This window comes from Dermacentor variabilis, chromosome 6, assembly GCF_050947875.1.
Source record: "Dermacentor variabilis isolate Ectoservices chromosome 6, ASM5094787v1, whole genome shotgun sequence".
Taxonomy (NCBI): domain Eukaryota; kingdom Metazoa; phylum Arthropoda; class Arachnida; order Ixodida; family Ixodidae; genus Dermacentor; species Dermacentor variabilis.
The window spans coordinates 131,831,599-131,847,047 of NC_134573.1; the positions used below are offsets into that span (position 1 = coordinate 131,831,599).

Genomic DNA, 15,449 nt, shown 5'->3' on the forward strand with positions numbered 1-15,449 from the left:
CGAAGCAATTAAGTCGCCCCAAGCTATTTTACAATAGAAACAGCGCGCAATACGCCGACTGCTGTTTTGGTGACGCTAAATGGAAAAACCTCGCAATTTGTTTATCTGCCGACTCATGAAAGAGGAAATAACAAAAGGGCGCAAGGCAAGAAGAGAGTCATATTTCATCCCTTTAAGCAAGAAGATCATTCTCGGCATCCGAGAGGGGATGAGCGGAATGGGGGGGGGGGGGGGGCGGCATGATTTCCTCCGCGGCTCGCTCGTTTCGTCTATATGATGTTGCCGCTTCCTAATGATGATGGAAAAATGAAGCCGCCTCAGTAACCTTCTCTCCCATGTCGTTCCATTCTCGCGCCTTTCCGAGCCTCCTCTCTCGAGCGCCGGTATGCATGGTGGAGCAGCTCTCGCTTTCCGCCTTTGACTTCCCCGGAGAAGGAGAAACGAAGAGGAGCAACTGACGCTCTCTCGTTCCTTCCTACGCCCCCGCCGCCGGTTATTCTGAGCTGCCGGCGGCGTTTTTATGCAAATGAGGTCGACGCGGAGAATTACACGCGCGGCTCGTCGGGCGCTGCAGCAGCACGAAAGCCGCTGCGGCGTCGGGAACTATCATGCTGCTTCCTTTAAAAAAAGCCCCCTCCCCCCCCCCCCCCCAACAAAGAAGCCCGCGCGGGTGAGATTTTGGAACGACGGCGCGGTGACGAGCGCCTTTTTGGGAAGCCGAACGCCGCGTTCTTCTCCGCTGAGCCCTGGAAGGAGGAGGATGACGACTTGGCTCGTTTCCTCTCGCTGTGTCTCTCTTAAACATCCACTTCCGGTTCTTCATTGCCTATTCTTTATTCCCGTCACTTATGCACCCGCCGAATCTTTTGTGTGGCCTACTCGACGCATGCAGCCTATCCTGTGACGTCCAGAATTTTATTGATGAATTCATCTTGCCGCAGCACATATGTAAACGAGCAGCGCGCTATTGAACGCCGTGCTATAGTGGCAGTCGATGTGTTTTCGTGTTACCCCTTTGTTTTGTCTCGAGTGGTTTATAACGAAAACAAGTTCGTTGCTTTCTTTGTCCACTACCAGACCAAGATATTGTACACAAAGAAAGCTAGTAACCATTTTTTCTTAGAACAACCCAATTACGGAATACTCTGAGTAGCAGTCATATAATGCATAATTACTTTGTTCATTTCCTAGAGGGGCGAAAATATGGCTGGCTCCGTTTGCTTACCATTTGAGACCAGCATCCATAATCAGCAAGCATCTTAAAGCAAAAAAAAAGTCGCAGTTTCGCCCGAAAGGCGCAGCATCGATTGCAATAGCGAATTAGTGAACAGCTATACTAAGTAAGGAAAGTAGCTTTATCGGCTGTATAAACTTGTAAACATAGCCACACAAACTAAATTAACAAGCATAGTGTCACGCCCGCACAACCAAACATGAACACATCTCACTCGATGACCGCGTCGCTGTCGAAACGCTGGAGCGAGGAAGCGTGGCAGCAGCAGCGAGCGAATTGACCTTCGGACTTCGTGCTCGCATCAGCGTGAACTACACCGCGAAAGTACTGCGCAGCGCGGACTCTGTCGCCGTCGCAGATGACTTTGTCCCGGCGCAGATGTCCCGGCCAGGCGCGCGCGGCCGCCCGGGCGTAGAGCGCGTCGCCCCTCCCTCCCTCCCCCCGAAGCCTTGCGCACGACGGAAGGCAGCGCGTTTCCTCCCCGCTTTCCTCCGTTGAGTGCGCGAGATTGAGCCGCGATCACCGGCTCACCCTCTCACGCTTACCCTCGCACATACAGCATACGGCACTTATCGCCCGTGGACTTTATGCGGAATCTCAAGGCAAAGCCGAGGCCGACGGCACAGATGCGCCTGGAGTGTCCACACAATTTTAATCCATCGCAATAATAATAAAAAAAAACTCACGCTTGTTTGCCTATGCCGCGCTTTACTGACCTCGTGATTGATTGTTGTGACTGTGATTGTGTGTCTACGGTCCTTTATTTATCACTACTTTGTCATCACTTTACCTCCCCCCTCTTTCCCGAGCGTAGGGTAGCAAACCGGATCTTCCCATCTGGTTAACCTCCCTGCCTATCCCCTTTCTTCTGTCTCGCTCGTTGGTGAGCACAGGAAAGAACGACTAACTCAACGTTCGAAAGCTTTGAAGGTTCACTTCTGCTTGTAGGCTGGTTCACTCTTGCGCGTGCGTGCGTGCGTGCGTGCGTGCGTGCGTGCGTGCGTGCGTGTGTGTGTGTGTGTGTGTGTGTGTGTGTGTGTGTGTGTGTGTGTGTGTGTGTGTGTGTGTGTGTGTGTGTGTGTGTGTGTGTGTGTGTGTGTGTGTGTGTGTGTGTGTGTGTGTGTGTGTGTGTGTGTGTGTGTGTGTGTGTGTGTGTGTGTGTGTGTGTGTGTGTGTGTGTGTGTGTGTGTGTGTGTGTGTGTGTGTGTGTGTGTGTGTGTGTGTTTTGGACATTGAATTCCACTTCGAAGGATCTGCGACCGAAAGTATTGCGCAAGCTGCACGCAACACAGCGCTTCTATACGACGCGTTCGAAACCGTCTATGTTGCTCGCAAGAAGGGCTAAAATGCTCGCCTAAATATTCGTCTACGCTGTGTTCTCGTTGGAGACAGGATGGTAATAAGGCATAAAAGGCATTCAGTTGGTTTATGCGCTTGATATTTCTCTGCGGTTACGTTGCTGAGTGCGAAGACACTTAAAGGCGCTACACTATCTGGCACCCGAACGCGGGCAGCGGAAAGCCTGCCCTAAGAAGTGGAGCGGCGACGCGTCAGACTCTTGACATCGCTGCAGCGCCCTGGTAGCTGGCGAGGCAGCGATTCAGCAAGCGTCCTCCGAAACGCGCGGGGGCTAAGCCGAGACCATCTTTTTTTTCCCTTTCTTTTTTTCACCAGACTCTCCGGACCGCGCAGCCGCGAGTCATAAATAAGAAGAGCGTCGGCGACGAACGACCGAAGCCCGGGGTCGGCTTCTTCTCCCTAATTATCCGGCCATCCCCTGCGATAGACAGGCCGGTCATTTTACCTAATGGACTCTCTCCTCGAATCGGAGAAAAAGGCTGCCGCGTGATGACACCGTAATTTGCATATTCTTCGGGAGCCATAAAGGCAGTCACATAGCAGCGGCGAGAGAACGAAAAAAAAAAAAAAAGAAGGCGAAGCGTATATGACAAGAAAAGAGAGAGAGAAAAAAATGAATAAGTACACTAAACAGCTCGGTAGCGGCAGTCATATTGATGTGCAAGTCCATAGGGAAAGGCGGCCATATAGATTGTTTGCAGTGTTGCTTTGTGAAGTGTACGAGGCTCACGACGACTGAACGCTAGCAAATCTGCGTCGAATGACCATTTACGTTTTGAGCCCGGCATAGTCGTCAGTATGGGGAGTGCCGCACGTCTATATCGCTTTCTGATCGCGTTGTGCTGCAGTCGCGCCTCAGGTTTGAGCGTTGTACGTCGTGCGCCGCCCTGTTCAGTGCTCTTCGAATACGTTTGGGAGTCCCCGCATTCTGCATTCGCTTTGCGATGCTTTGTGATTAAGCATGCCTCAACATATCATGAGCTCGTTTCTGTATATCCCGTTTCTGTATATATGCAGCGGTTTCGGAACCATAACTTGCATGTTCACTTCGAACCACTTAACTGGCATGGCTGTTGATTCATCGAGTCACAACGTTTGCCGCAGCGATAGTCACAATCGAAGGCCGAAAACTCACACAAAAATAGAGTAACTTCTCACAATAGCGTATTGGTGTACAGTTTGTGAGGAGAATGAATGAGGGGCCGCATATCCATATTTTTTGAGTTAGTATGAATCGTTTGTCGTCGTTGTCTGCTCTTATAACCCGCTCAAGCGCATGATCCGTTGCGCGTGCGTACACATACGGGCCGCGCTGAACCCGTGGAGACGACAGATGCTGAACCGCGAACCGCGGCTTCACTTTCGCCGGACGCTGATACAGAGGCGCCATCTCTCCACTGGTCGATGCATCGCTGTGTGCGTGCGCGGCGGGCGAGAGAAAAAAAATTTAAATCGGGTCTGTTTTTGTGGATTATTTGGCTAGTTGGGCGTGGTAGGTTCGCTTTCAAAAGTGCGGCTTGGAAGCATGGTAGTCATTTTATTCTTCAATTACCTCATTGTCCTTTTTTCTTTCCTTTTTTTTCTCAATATGCACAGGAGAAACCTCTAGACCAGCGTATATTTTGTACGACCATGCTTTGTGAATAGCAAAACACAAATGTTCGCCTCTGCTGTTACCTTCGGCAATTTGTTGCATACTTACTACTGGGCGGGCCTCACGGGCCTCAAGTCACTTCTGGTGTGAATACAATTAACTACAGCGCGCACTTTGACACAAAACTTAAGTGACGTGTTCAGAAAGTCTGCAATCTTGTAACAACTTTTCTGTTACTATAAACAGATTGTACTTTTATAAAGAAATGGTCCTCTTAAGACCTTCTGATTTGAAATGACTTCACATCGCGTCATGCCATTTTGTTTGATTAATATAGGCATACCTAAGTCTATTAAATTAATCTAATTTTTTTCCTTACGTTCAACGGTTGGATTGTTCAACTACGTTAATATGACATAAGCCAACGTCATTTGCTCTTCTTCGCTACACCCGAGTCACTTCAAGGCAAGATGAGGTGATCACAACAGTCTCTCTGTATAAAAAATTTGTAAGAGTAATTTGAAGTAGGCCTAACTGCCTCAGATGCTTCGGGGGAGATAGGTTTCGGCACCTGTTCTTAAAAATGTACGGCCAGAGTTGTAGGCCCTATAATCAATGCAATCTTTTTTCTAAGGTTGTCAATTTAGTCGCTACAGATTAGCTTTCCTTTCGTTCAACCGTGATCGCATCACGCCCATGTGGAGTTGACATCTCTGTCTTTCTGCTCCTATAACGACCAGTTTACGGGCTCTGCACCCTGTATCATTCAAAGAAGCACGTCAGTTCGAACGCTCAATGCGTCTAATAGTAAGCATTTCACTATAGACAGCAAATCGAAACATTTCTTCTCAGTGCATGCCAACACGTGCATGTGTTCTTATGGCGCTTTCGCAGTGTGCTCGAAAGCTTGCTCGTGGGGTCACAGAAAGTTGTCTGAAATTTCAACACTGAAACAAGAAGTAGCGTGATCTCCATCCACGTCTAATAACAGCCAGAAACAAGCCAACTGAAGATTTCATAAGCTATTTTCAACTGTTTTCACAGCGCATACAGATTTAAGAATATGATGGACAGGTTGAGAGTTTCTGAATGAGCGCCGACTTTGACTGTCTCGTATTTCCTTATGTCTGCGTGCGTTATGAACACCGTCAAAATAAACCTTTACCGACTGTCCCAAGCTTCCACGCCTGTACTCCACAAGCTTCCCGAACGCAGCCTTCTGGCAACAAAGTTTCTTCGAAGTACCACGCAGCAGTACAGATACGTGATGATGCGCCTCTTCCTGATCAGTCTTTCACCCACGAGCACACAAATAAAACTGTAAGCGAAAGAAACGCGTGTGGCAGTTGTTGATTCAAGCATTCGTCCTTTTTCCTTCTTCTTCGTTCTCTTCGTTCGATGCCTGCGAAGCGCTGTCTGCGACAACGCACCACCTCTGCTCCAGCGCTTTCTCGCTCGGGGTGAAATCAGCGAGGCGTTGCCCCGATCTGTGCACACGGCGCCATCCGTGTACGTATAACACACACACACACGCACACACACACGCACACACACACAGGAGTGAGACAGCCAGCAGAGAAGAGGCAGAGAGAACGGGAGATGGCCGTAGCGGCGTATAAGAGACGACGAGCCGCATACACACGCTACAGCAGCGGCGAGCAAGCAGGCGAGAAAGGGGCGCTCGCGCGCTTGTTGTAAATGCAGGGCGCGTGTGCGGAGCGCCGGAGAGGGTTTCACCCCCTTTGATGATCCGGAACCTCGCAGCTGAGCTCCAATTTTGCACGCGCGCAGGAGACAAGGCGTCCGTCCGTCCGTCCGCGAAGGGGGTGTTTTGTAGCGCCGCTCATGCGTCGCCCACCGAACCGCGCTATCCTTTCCTCGACGCCCGTGGAGCGGTGAGCCGGTGTTGCGGAGCTGTAGTTCGAGCCGCGAGAGAGGCCCGGCCTGCTAGGGTGCAAAATAAAAGGGGTGCAAATTTTGAGGGAGGGGAGAGGATGGCGGGGATATAGTTGGTGGAATATCGGGAAGGGGCTGGGGAAAGTCGTGGCGGATTGTGTAGTATAGACAGAGCGTGGACTGCATGTAAATAAGTACACAAGCGCAATCGTGAAATTGTGAGGCGTGAGCCGTGTCCGTGTACCGTTTGTTCCTAGGGTGATCCGGGGGTGGCGAGGGTATTCGGAAGTTAGTTGTGCGGCTCAAAAGAACACCGATATGGTAGATAGACCTGGACGTTCGCAATGTTCGCCGGGATCTGGAGCTTTTTTTTTTTTTGAAGAGAGCGATGAAAATCTCGAGAAGCGAAGTTCAATTTCTCGGGCTACTGCTATGGATCTTTCTGTGCTCTCTTCAGAGAATTTAGTTTGCTGTAACCGCGGTGCACCTGCTTCACGTTTGAAGTGTTTCAATGGATTCCAGAATAGTTCGAGTCGGTGTTTCAATCAAGCGATATTTCTTAAGGTAAAGTAGCCTTCTTTTTAAACGCTGATATCCGACCACCTCAATATCCTCTTTAATGTCTACTTACCACCTCGTCTCAGTAGCTTGCTTACAGCTGAGGCTCTTGACCATTAAGCTGGGGCAAAAAAAAAGGGGGGGGGGGAATTATTCGTCCATGTGAGTAGTATCAGGTAATATTTACGTGACAAAAGTACTTGACAAAGATTTGTGATATTAATGCACTGAATTCGGTGAAGCAAAAGGACAGGATTCAGATGCATGACACCTGATTAATAATACACAGTGAACATTGCATAAATGCGCGAATCTGCCCTTGTTTCTGTCAGATACAGCAATATTTGAAACAATAGACAGACGTGCAACCGGGATAGCTGAGAACGGCAACGTACTGGGCAAATGTTCTGAAAGGAGTCACTTCTTGTGGCAGCACGTGACACTCATGGTATTTAAGCTGAACATGACAACTGCACCGCAATATAGAAACAAGCTGTTCGAACAAAACAGAAAAAGGCGAGAGAGAAGAGCCCAATATCGACGCCTTCACTTTATAAATCTTCGGCTCGTGACCAAAATATCATCCTGGCTAAGGCTAATGCAGTCATTGTGGATGCATTAGCCATCAGTCATCTAGTCATCATGTGCTTAATTTTGACTTCAACGTCTTCACTCTGTTCCCTCTGTCTTCTTTCTTTTTTCCTCCCTCCAATGCTTGATAATTCGCCGATACCTGTCGCCTCAGGTCAGTTCTTCAGTTCTTACTTCTAAATAAGTCTTCCCGTTAAACGTCGGAATGTCTCAATGTTATAGAAAACTGAGGCAGCGTTAAGACTTTTGTATCAATCTAACAGCTGTAACAAGATCTCGAGGATGTCTGTTTGAGAATCAAGTCAACAGATGTCTTCATGACCATATATGGAAATGCGACGATCCACTTTTTCCTTTTCACGGTATCATTATCATTCTTTGGCATTATCCGTGTCGTTATCCGCAGCCTGCAAGGAACGAAAGCCCCGGATACACCTGTGCAGTACGCAGGACCGTTCCATATGGAAACACGTGATTCTACCAACACGGCGCATCTCTTGGGAAAAGGTCGACGAAGCGCTTCCTTCGTTTCTTTTTCAAGACGAAACAGCTAGGGGTGTCACAAGCCATCTTGTTCGTCAGTCTGGCTTTTACTGCGGACAAAGTGGTTTGCTTGTCCAGCCGTGCCATTTGACAAGGCGGCAAAAAAGCGAGTACGGTGACTAAAGAGAGAGAAAGAGAGAGAGAGAGCGTGTGCCAGTGAAAGCAGTTTGAGTGATGCGCGTCCCTTAGACGCTTTTATCATTCCTGACGGAAGTACACTCCTATCACCTCCAGGAACCACGAAAAAAAGCGCCTCAGTGACCAACTACGTCAGCCCTGTTTATGTTGTTGTTTATTCGTTATCTTCTCAGTTCCTCATAGTGGGTACTGCTCTTTCTTATTCTATTTCGGTCTATTCATGTCAGAGAAAAAGAATTTCCTGTTTCAGTCGTCGTTTTGGGTATATCCACGTGATTCGGTCCTTCTCTTGTCCGTCTGGAAGCCAGCCGCACTCCTTGTGCCAGCCTACAAAGCCCAAGCCGCTCGCCAGCCGCCTGCGTCGACGGCTCGGCCCTCTGGCTGGCTCCGACTACTTGCCTGGCGGCAGGTCGTTTGTGTTCTTCAATTTGTCCGGGGTGCTCCGTTTTTCTTCGTCCAGGCCTGTCTGCTGGCGCGGCCGTCGGGTGCCTTGTTTGTCTCCCTCTCTGCATACCAAATCATGCGTTGTGTTGTTGCCGTTGAAGTCTCTCGCGTGGCTGGAGAGCGGACTTGCCGGCCGACTATAGCCGGCGCATGCACCGAGACAAAAAGGGACAAGAGCCGCACCCCAACGCTGCCTTGTACCGCGCATCCCTTCAGTGCGTTTGGGCATATGGAAACACACATACACGTATATGCGTATAGTCCCACATATAGAATACACTATACAGACGCCCACCTCGTCTTCAGCGCGTCTGCCCATCCTGCAGACCGGCACGCCTCTGGAGGACCGGGCGACCGCCCGACTTGCCGCCGACCCAAACGAGACATTTGCATTCCAAACAGACCGTGCACCGTGCGCGCCGTGCCCGTCCGCGCATCCACACGTGCCCGATCAATGCACTAGGCATTCGCGAAGTGAAAAAAAAAAACATAAACATGCAAGTATACGAAACAGGCCTCGCAACGGCTACAAAACAGGCAAACGAGCGGGCGTACAAGAGCGCGTCTAACGTCGGCCCCCCACTTCTCCGTGCGTTTCCTGCCGAAGGGATTCGAAGACTCCGCCGTTAGCTTCTCTCCCCTTTTTCTCACACAATCTCTCTTTGTTTGTTTTGTTTCAGGCGACCCGCGGGAGCGTTCAAGCCTGCGGCTTGGCGTGCGTATTTACTGGTTCTCAAAGGGAAATCCCTCTGATGCAGGAAGGGCTTCGTATGCGTGCATGTGTGTGGCGTCTTTACTCGCTCGTCCTCTCGGGCGGCCTTCGTCTGCTACGCGCTGAGCGTGCGGTGTATCTCAATGTGGGCCGCCGCGTTGTCTGCCTGCTACGTGTGATGAGATCAGCTAGTTTTGCTTCTCGTGGACGTAATGCGCCCGGAGTTCCCCTCAATCGCGAAGCCCGTCATTCGAGGACGCAGGGGGGGGGGGGGGGCAGTCCCACCGGCGTCGTTTCGAGTGCTGCCTCTTTCCTCCTTGCCCCTTGTGGACTTACACGTGAAGTTCGTCCCGGACCGATGTTGTTCGGGGCTTTGAGAACTGTGAATGATAGCACGTTGTAGGAGGTTGTGACTAAATTTGTATTTCCGAATCGATTGTGCGTGCCCGTCGTTTCATCGTCGCCTATGTAGCGGTGCATGGCTGATCTACAAATTGGAGCTGGTTTAAATATTATATCGGTGCAAGCTTTCTTCTACCTAATCTGTGAAACATATTGTAAGTTATTAATAGCAGTGTGTATACCGAAAGGTACACCACCAAAGTTAGCTTTTGTTAATGCCGAAGTGAACTTTCATTCAACTGGACAGAGTTGAAGTGCGAAACAGACAAGTTCTGGCCGCCAAAATACATGTACGAGAAGCTGAAGTTCTAATAAATAACGACGCTTTTCTCTTCTATTACATTATCGATATAAATGTGCACAGAAAATATAAAGTAAACGAAGTACTGGCGAATAAATAAATGTGAAACAACACTGAACGCGAGTCATTGCATTGTATTGGACGCTTCTGTAAAACTTCGAGCACGCACGTTCAGATTGGTAAAGAAGTATTTGATAGCAATAAAACCGGTAATTTCAAGGCATGTAAGGAGTCATTTCTACAGCTTGTGAGTACGTGTTGTGATTACTTCTGAGCCAGCATTATCTGTCCCGCTTGAGGGCCCCTACTTATAACGGGTGCAACTGTAAATCCTGACGCTTCAGGCTGCAACTGCGAGATTCGCGAGGAGAAATAAGGCTCCTAATTTTCTCGGCAAATGAAGTCAACCTGTACGTTGGCAGTAAGTTACATTATAGTAACCGATGTGACCCCGTTTGTCACTACTAGCTATTGTAGTCACATAAGTCATGTATCAAGCTCGCAGAGCTGCCGGAAACCAAGCTGAGTTAGCTAACCTACGAGCTTCAGCGCTGCGCGAAGCTCAGAAACTTCACCTCACGTGGAAGCAATTCATTTAGGTACGGAGGCGCCGCGCTGGTACACGTAACGTGCGCGGATTCGTTTGCTCATGCACTGGGTCGTTTCACTCCTATAGCGCGCAGCTCCACAGCATACACGCCTGCGCACGGCATTACCTAAAACTGCGCCCACGAACCAAGCGCTGCGCGAAGTATACACGCCTCTTCGCGTTCCACCGCGCGTGTTACGTGCCTCCATCGTCTCTCACACCACGCGTGCGAGACACTGTGTCCTCCGCAGAGTGTTTCCTATATAGACACGCGTGTGTTCTATGGCTGCCGGCGGCCTGGTGTTGGTGGTTCGCAGCAGCTCCCAGCGTACGAGGCCCCATCTTTCCGCGGCTAGACGAGCTGGGCCGCCGCCGAGGTTGTCGGTGTGCCGCGCTGCAGGGCTTGCCCGAAACGCCAACGAGAAGAGAGACAGCGCGGAGAGCGGAATACTCATTATGATAATGCATGCAAATGCAGCCCCAGACGCGAATAGTGATGAACGCGCTGTCGCGACGGTGGGTCACTATGGAGGAGAGCATCATCATCGTCGACGCCGTCTCGCCGCCAGCCCGCCCGTGGTTCGGGCCCCGGGAAACAATGGAATGATGAACGGCCCTCTTCGCGCCAGGCGTCTATTGCTGCTGGTTTGCACCGCGGTCTGCAACGAGTGTGCGAGTCTGGTATACTATAGTCTTTGCGACATGGGCGACGAGGTTGGAGTATCTTCGGAGCGACATCGCCTCGCAAATTGTTGTGCGCGCTGAAGAAAAATAACGAGTGGATGAGCTTGAGGCTTTGCCCCCGCACGCCTTGTGCAATCTCATTTGTGTCCGCCCGCACTGATTCATAGCGACATGAAATGCCGTGCCTTCCGTGTATAGTTGAAGCGAGAGTACGTCATCTACTCGCCTAGGCAAGGACATGTAGTGTATACTTGGCGCTTAACAGTTACTTCTAACGTGATACATCGTAACAGACTGTTCATTATATTGTTTAATCAGTCTCTTCACTAAGGTTCAAAGCTGTTCGGTCGTCTACACATTCCGTAAACATGATCGGACGACATTCAGAGTGAGTGAGTGAGTGAGTGAGTGAGTGAGTGAGCGAGCGAGCGAGCGAGTGAGTGAGTGAGTGAGTGAGTGAGTGAGTGAGCGAGCGAGCGAGCGAGCGAGTGAGTGAGTGAGTGAGTGAGTGAGTGAGTGAGTGAGTGAGTGAGTGAGTGAGTGAGTGAGTGAGTGAGTGAGTGAGTGAGTGAGTGAGTGAGTGAGCAAGCAAGCGAGAGAGCAAGCGAGCGTGAAGCGTGCACGAAGTTAAAGACGAGCGGATGACTTTGAACACTAAGAAAGTTCGAGTCGGCATGATTATAGTAAACCGACTCAGGTATTTGGTCTATATGCATGCGAACGCACACGTCAGCAAACACACGGACGTTAAACCGTAATTTATACCTTACACTCGCTCGCTTAAACACATTACAATACTGCTGCATCTTGCCAAGTGTTTAAGCGAGTGCAATACTGCTGCATCTTGTCAGATAGTATTGTGCGCGCGTGCTTTTTTTCTTCTCGTATTCTTTTTCTCTCATCTATCGCATCTCTTTCCACCATCCTCGGGCACAGGGTAGCCAACCGGTGATATTCTCTGGGTAACTTCCCTGTCTTTCCTTTGCCATTCTGTCTCTCATGTCAGATGGATAAAACAAAATGGTAGAGGGAACTCACGTAGCTGAACTGAAACTCTAGCGTCCCTTAATGACATATTATGGCCATCGCAATTTACGGACACTCGAGACGTGTTCGCGCCGTTTAAGCGCCGCCGTCGTGCTTTCAAGGCATCAACTGCGCATGCGCAGCCCGCGCGGGAATAAACGCAAAGCGTTTAGCTGGAAAAAAAAAAAGCCGAGGACTCCAAGTAGGCAAACATTCGCGCTCCACTCAATTGGTTCTGCAGCAAAGCAGCCAGGGAGCGTATTCTCGGACGGTCACTTTCGGCGATATCACTTTTATTTATTTATTTATTTATTTATTTATTTATTTATTTATTTATTTATTTGTAAAATACCTTACAAGGCTTCTACATGGGGATTGAGTAAGGGGGGCATACAATCAAGTACATACAATCTAGTAACAACAATATTAAAAGAAAACAGCAGCCAAGTGCATAGCCTAAAAGTGAGAGAAACATATTAGCTACATAAAGCTGCATATGAGCACAATAAAAAGGAACTATATAAGTTTGTAACAAACGTATAACAGTTAAAGAAAAAGGTGGAAAAAATAACACAGAACCGTGAGTGTGATATTAATGGTTAACTTTCACTGCGCTCTTATTGGATTGTTGAGCAAAACCGGATAAGCTGATTGGCTGGTTGAGCATTGCGTCACGCGAAAGCGATAGTATCGCCGAAAGTGATCGTCCGAGAATACGTCCCCTGCAGGGCAGCGTTATGCATTCGGCTGTTGGCATGCGCGCTATCCGCGCGTTCATTGGCGTTCCCGTTGAATAGCTGTGTGCATAACGCACCTCGGTGCATGCTGCTGTCTGAGCGAAACGGATAGCAAGCGACAGGCTAAACCTCTCGAATCCTTTCATCGGGAGCTGACAAACACGGACGGTTTTCCGTCGGTTTCATTTCGTGCACTGTCGAGAGGTATGACGCCTGTAACGCCGCTGCCTGTTAACTTATCCTCCCGCCAGCTTTGTGACGCGCTACTGTCTGCCAGGGCGCTATTCCCGCTGCGCGGCTGTAGTTCTGTCGCGTGCTGCGTGTTGCAATTTCGCCTCTGCGTATTGTTAGAACAGCCTGCGAAGAGCTAGAGCGCGAGGCTGAACTTTGCTCTCGCTTTCGATGCCCTCTTCGCCAGTCAAGCGAAAACTGCCTCTTCCTTTCTTTCTTTCTTTCTTTCTTTCTTTCTTTCTTTCTTTCTTTCTTTCTTTCTTTCTTTCTTTCTTTCTTTCTTTCTTTCCGATACGTAACAAAAGGTGCTTAGGGCCAAACGGCAGTGTGGCGCGAAGCGTAAACAAACCATTAAAAGCGGAAAAAGGACTGCCTCCATATAGCAGTTTTTTGCTGCCGTTTCATCTCCCTCCGCCTGCATGCGATAGCCCCGAAAGCGCGACTTTTAAAGCTCATTTGGGGGAAAAGCCAGCGAAAGGGATTAGAGCGTGCCCGCCGCGCCACGGGTATAAATACCCGGACGCTCGTAAAAACAAATCAGCGTGGCCGCGGCGCTGCCTGCTCCTTTGCGGCTCGAGAGCGCACGTGCGCATCTGTAGCGCTCAGCAGGCCGAGCTTCAAAAATTTGAAAGTGTCTCGTGGCGATAAGCAAGTTTTTACGGGCACCGTGGAGGACAAAGCGCGGGCGAGAAGACGAACACTCGAACTTGGCAGGGAAAGAAATAAGGACGAGAAAAGGAAGAAAGGTTCGCGCTGTTTTCTAGCGGTTCCGTGCGACGAGAACAGTGCGTGCGAGAGATAGAGAGAGCGCATCTGCGAGGCGTGCATTCGCTGCGTTATTGTTTTCCTTGGACGCGGGAGAGTCGCAGGCTGTGTTTGCCAGTTGCCGCCTTTATTACCGCTGCGGAGAGGATTACTTTATGGGTAACGGTGCTCGGCTGCTAGCTAGCGGTTTTGACAATTTCTGGGCCTCGCGCCTGCCGACTGTCCGGCGTTCAGTACATGCAGCCTTATCTGTCTTATCGCTTGACGCCACGCCGTGGCCTGCATTCTTGTTCTTTATACAAGTGTGTGTGTGTGTATGTGTCTTTAAATGTTAGCGCTGCAGTGTACAAGACTGCTTACTTTAATGACGTGTAAATACAATGGTGTGTGGGAAGTACAACGTGCGAGAGCAGATGATGAAAGTAAGAAAGAATTGGAGCTGTCATGAAGCAAAGGGCACTATGGTGTCATAATACATAGATACGAGGTTATTCGCAAAAAAGCAGAAGGCTGTGGTGTTGCACGGTCTCATGTTGGCAGACGTTACATACCTGGGGTTAGGCAACAATATTTGCGTTGAAGCTAGCAAGGCCCACGGCAGCCCGACCAAAACATGGCCCATTGCAGCACGAGGAATAAATAAAAAAAAAAGTCTTGAGTTTATTTACAGTTGAATCTCGGGAGACAAATATCGAGCTTCAGCATGACGAATGATTGAGGCAAATGGAGAAGAAGAAGAAAAAAAAAGAGCTAGTTTAATTGATAAACGGATATTCGAGGTCTATGGACCGCACGGCTAAAGGAGACATTGAAAAAGAAATTCTTTGTGACAACACCAAGGTGGACTGCTTTAGTACTTGAAGCTAGGGTTAGATGTTTTACGGCTAAATGCTACAGCTGGTGTATAACAACGTAGACGATAATTCCGCCGTTCTGTGCGAATGGTGCAGGTTCAGCGTATTCTGCTCCAATTGCTCCTCCACTCTATGTTGTATGCGAGCCCGGCAAACAATTAAACCTATTTGAATAAAGTGTAAACAATAAAATGCTTCAATCCTAGATCTCCTAGCCGCTTTTCAAGTACATGTGATGTGAAGTTGGACGTCTTTGGTTTCCATTCCATGATAGAACTTATACAAGTCTTTTGTTTTTCTTTATAGATACTACAAATCTTGGAAAGACGGGTGATCCGCAGTGTCTTGATGCAGCTTTATATGGTAAGTTGGTCATTCCTTTCTAAAGAATGAAAAAGTCAATATGCGCACAGCGAAGACCAGCGGTTGAAAGTCTCTCGCATCTGACGAACTTGTTGTACGCATACGAATCGTTCAAAAAGTGAATAAATGGGTAACAATATCGCTTTGAAGCTTATATCGCACGTCATTTTCCTCTTGCATGAATTAGAGCACTCAGAAAAGAAAAAAAATAATTTGTAGCTTTTTACACATTGAACTCTGCGAGACCTAACGCTCACACTGCGCTATTGCGAGGCTGCGGCATTGTTTTCTTTTCACGCTTGACGGTTACAAAGTTGCTTTGACTGTCCAAATGTTCAACGTGGTGGAAATTATAGCGTTACTTACAGTGCGTTTGAATTCATAGGCTTTTAACATTTGCAAACAACGTGGGAACCGCGTCCAAAGCG

At 49.0% G+C, this 15,449-nt stretch overlaps 1 long non-coding RNA gene across 1 annotated transcript in view; it reads left to right on the forward strand.

Annotated features, from left to right (window-relative positions):
* The window catches only part of LOC142584370 (uncharacterized), a 477,159-nt gene extending 462,135 nt beyond the window's left edge, over positions 1-15,024 (forward strand). The window contains exon 5 of the long non-coding RNA XR_012828775.1: positions 14,965-15,024. This is a non-coding gene — a long non-coding RNA (uncharacterized LOC142584370). The remainder of the gene's footprint in view (positions 1-14,964) is intronic.
* Positions 15,025-15,449: the final 425 nt, after the last annotated feature.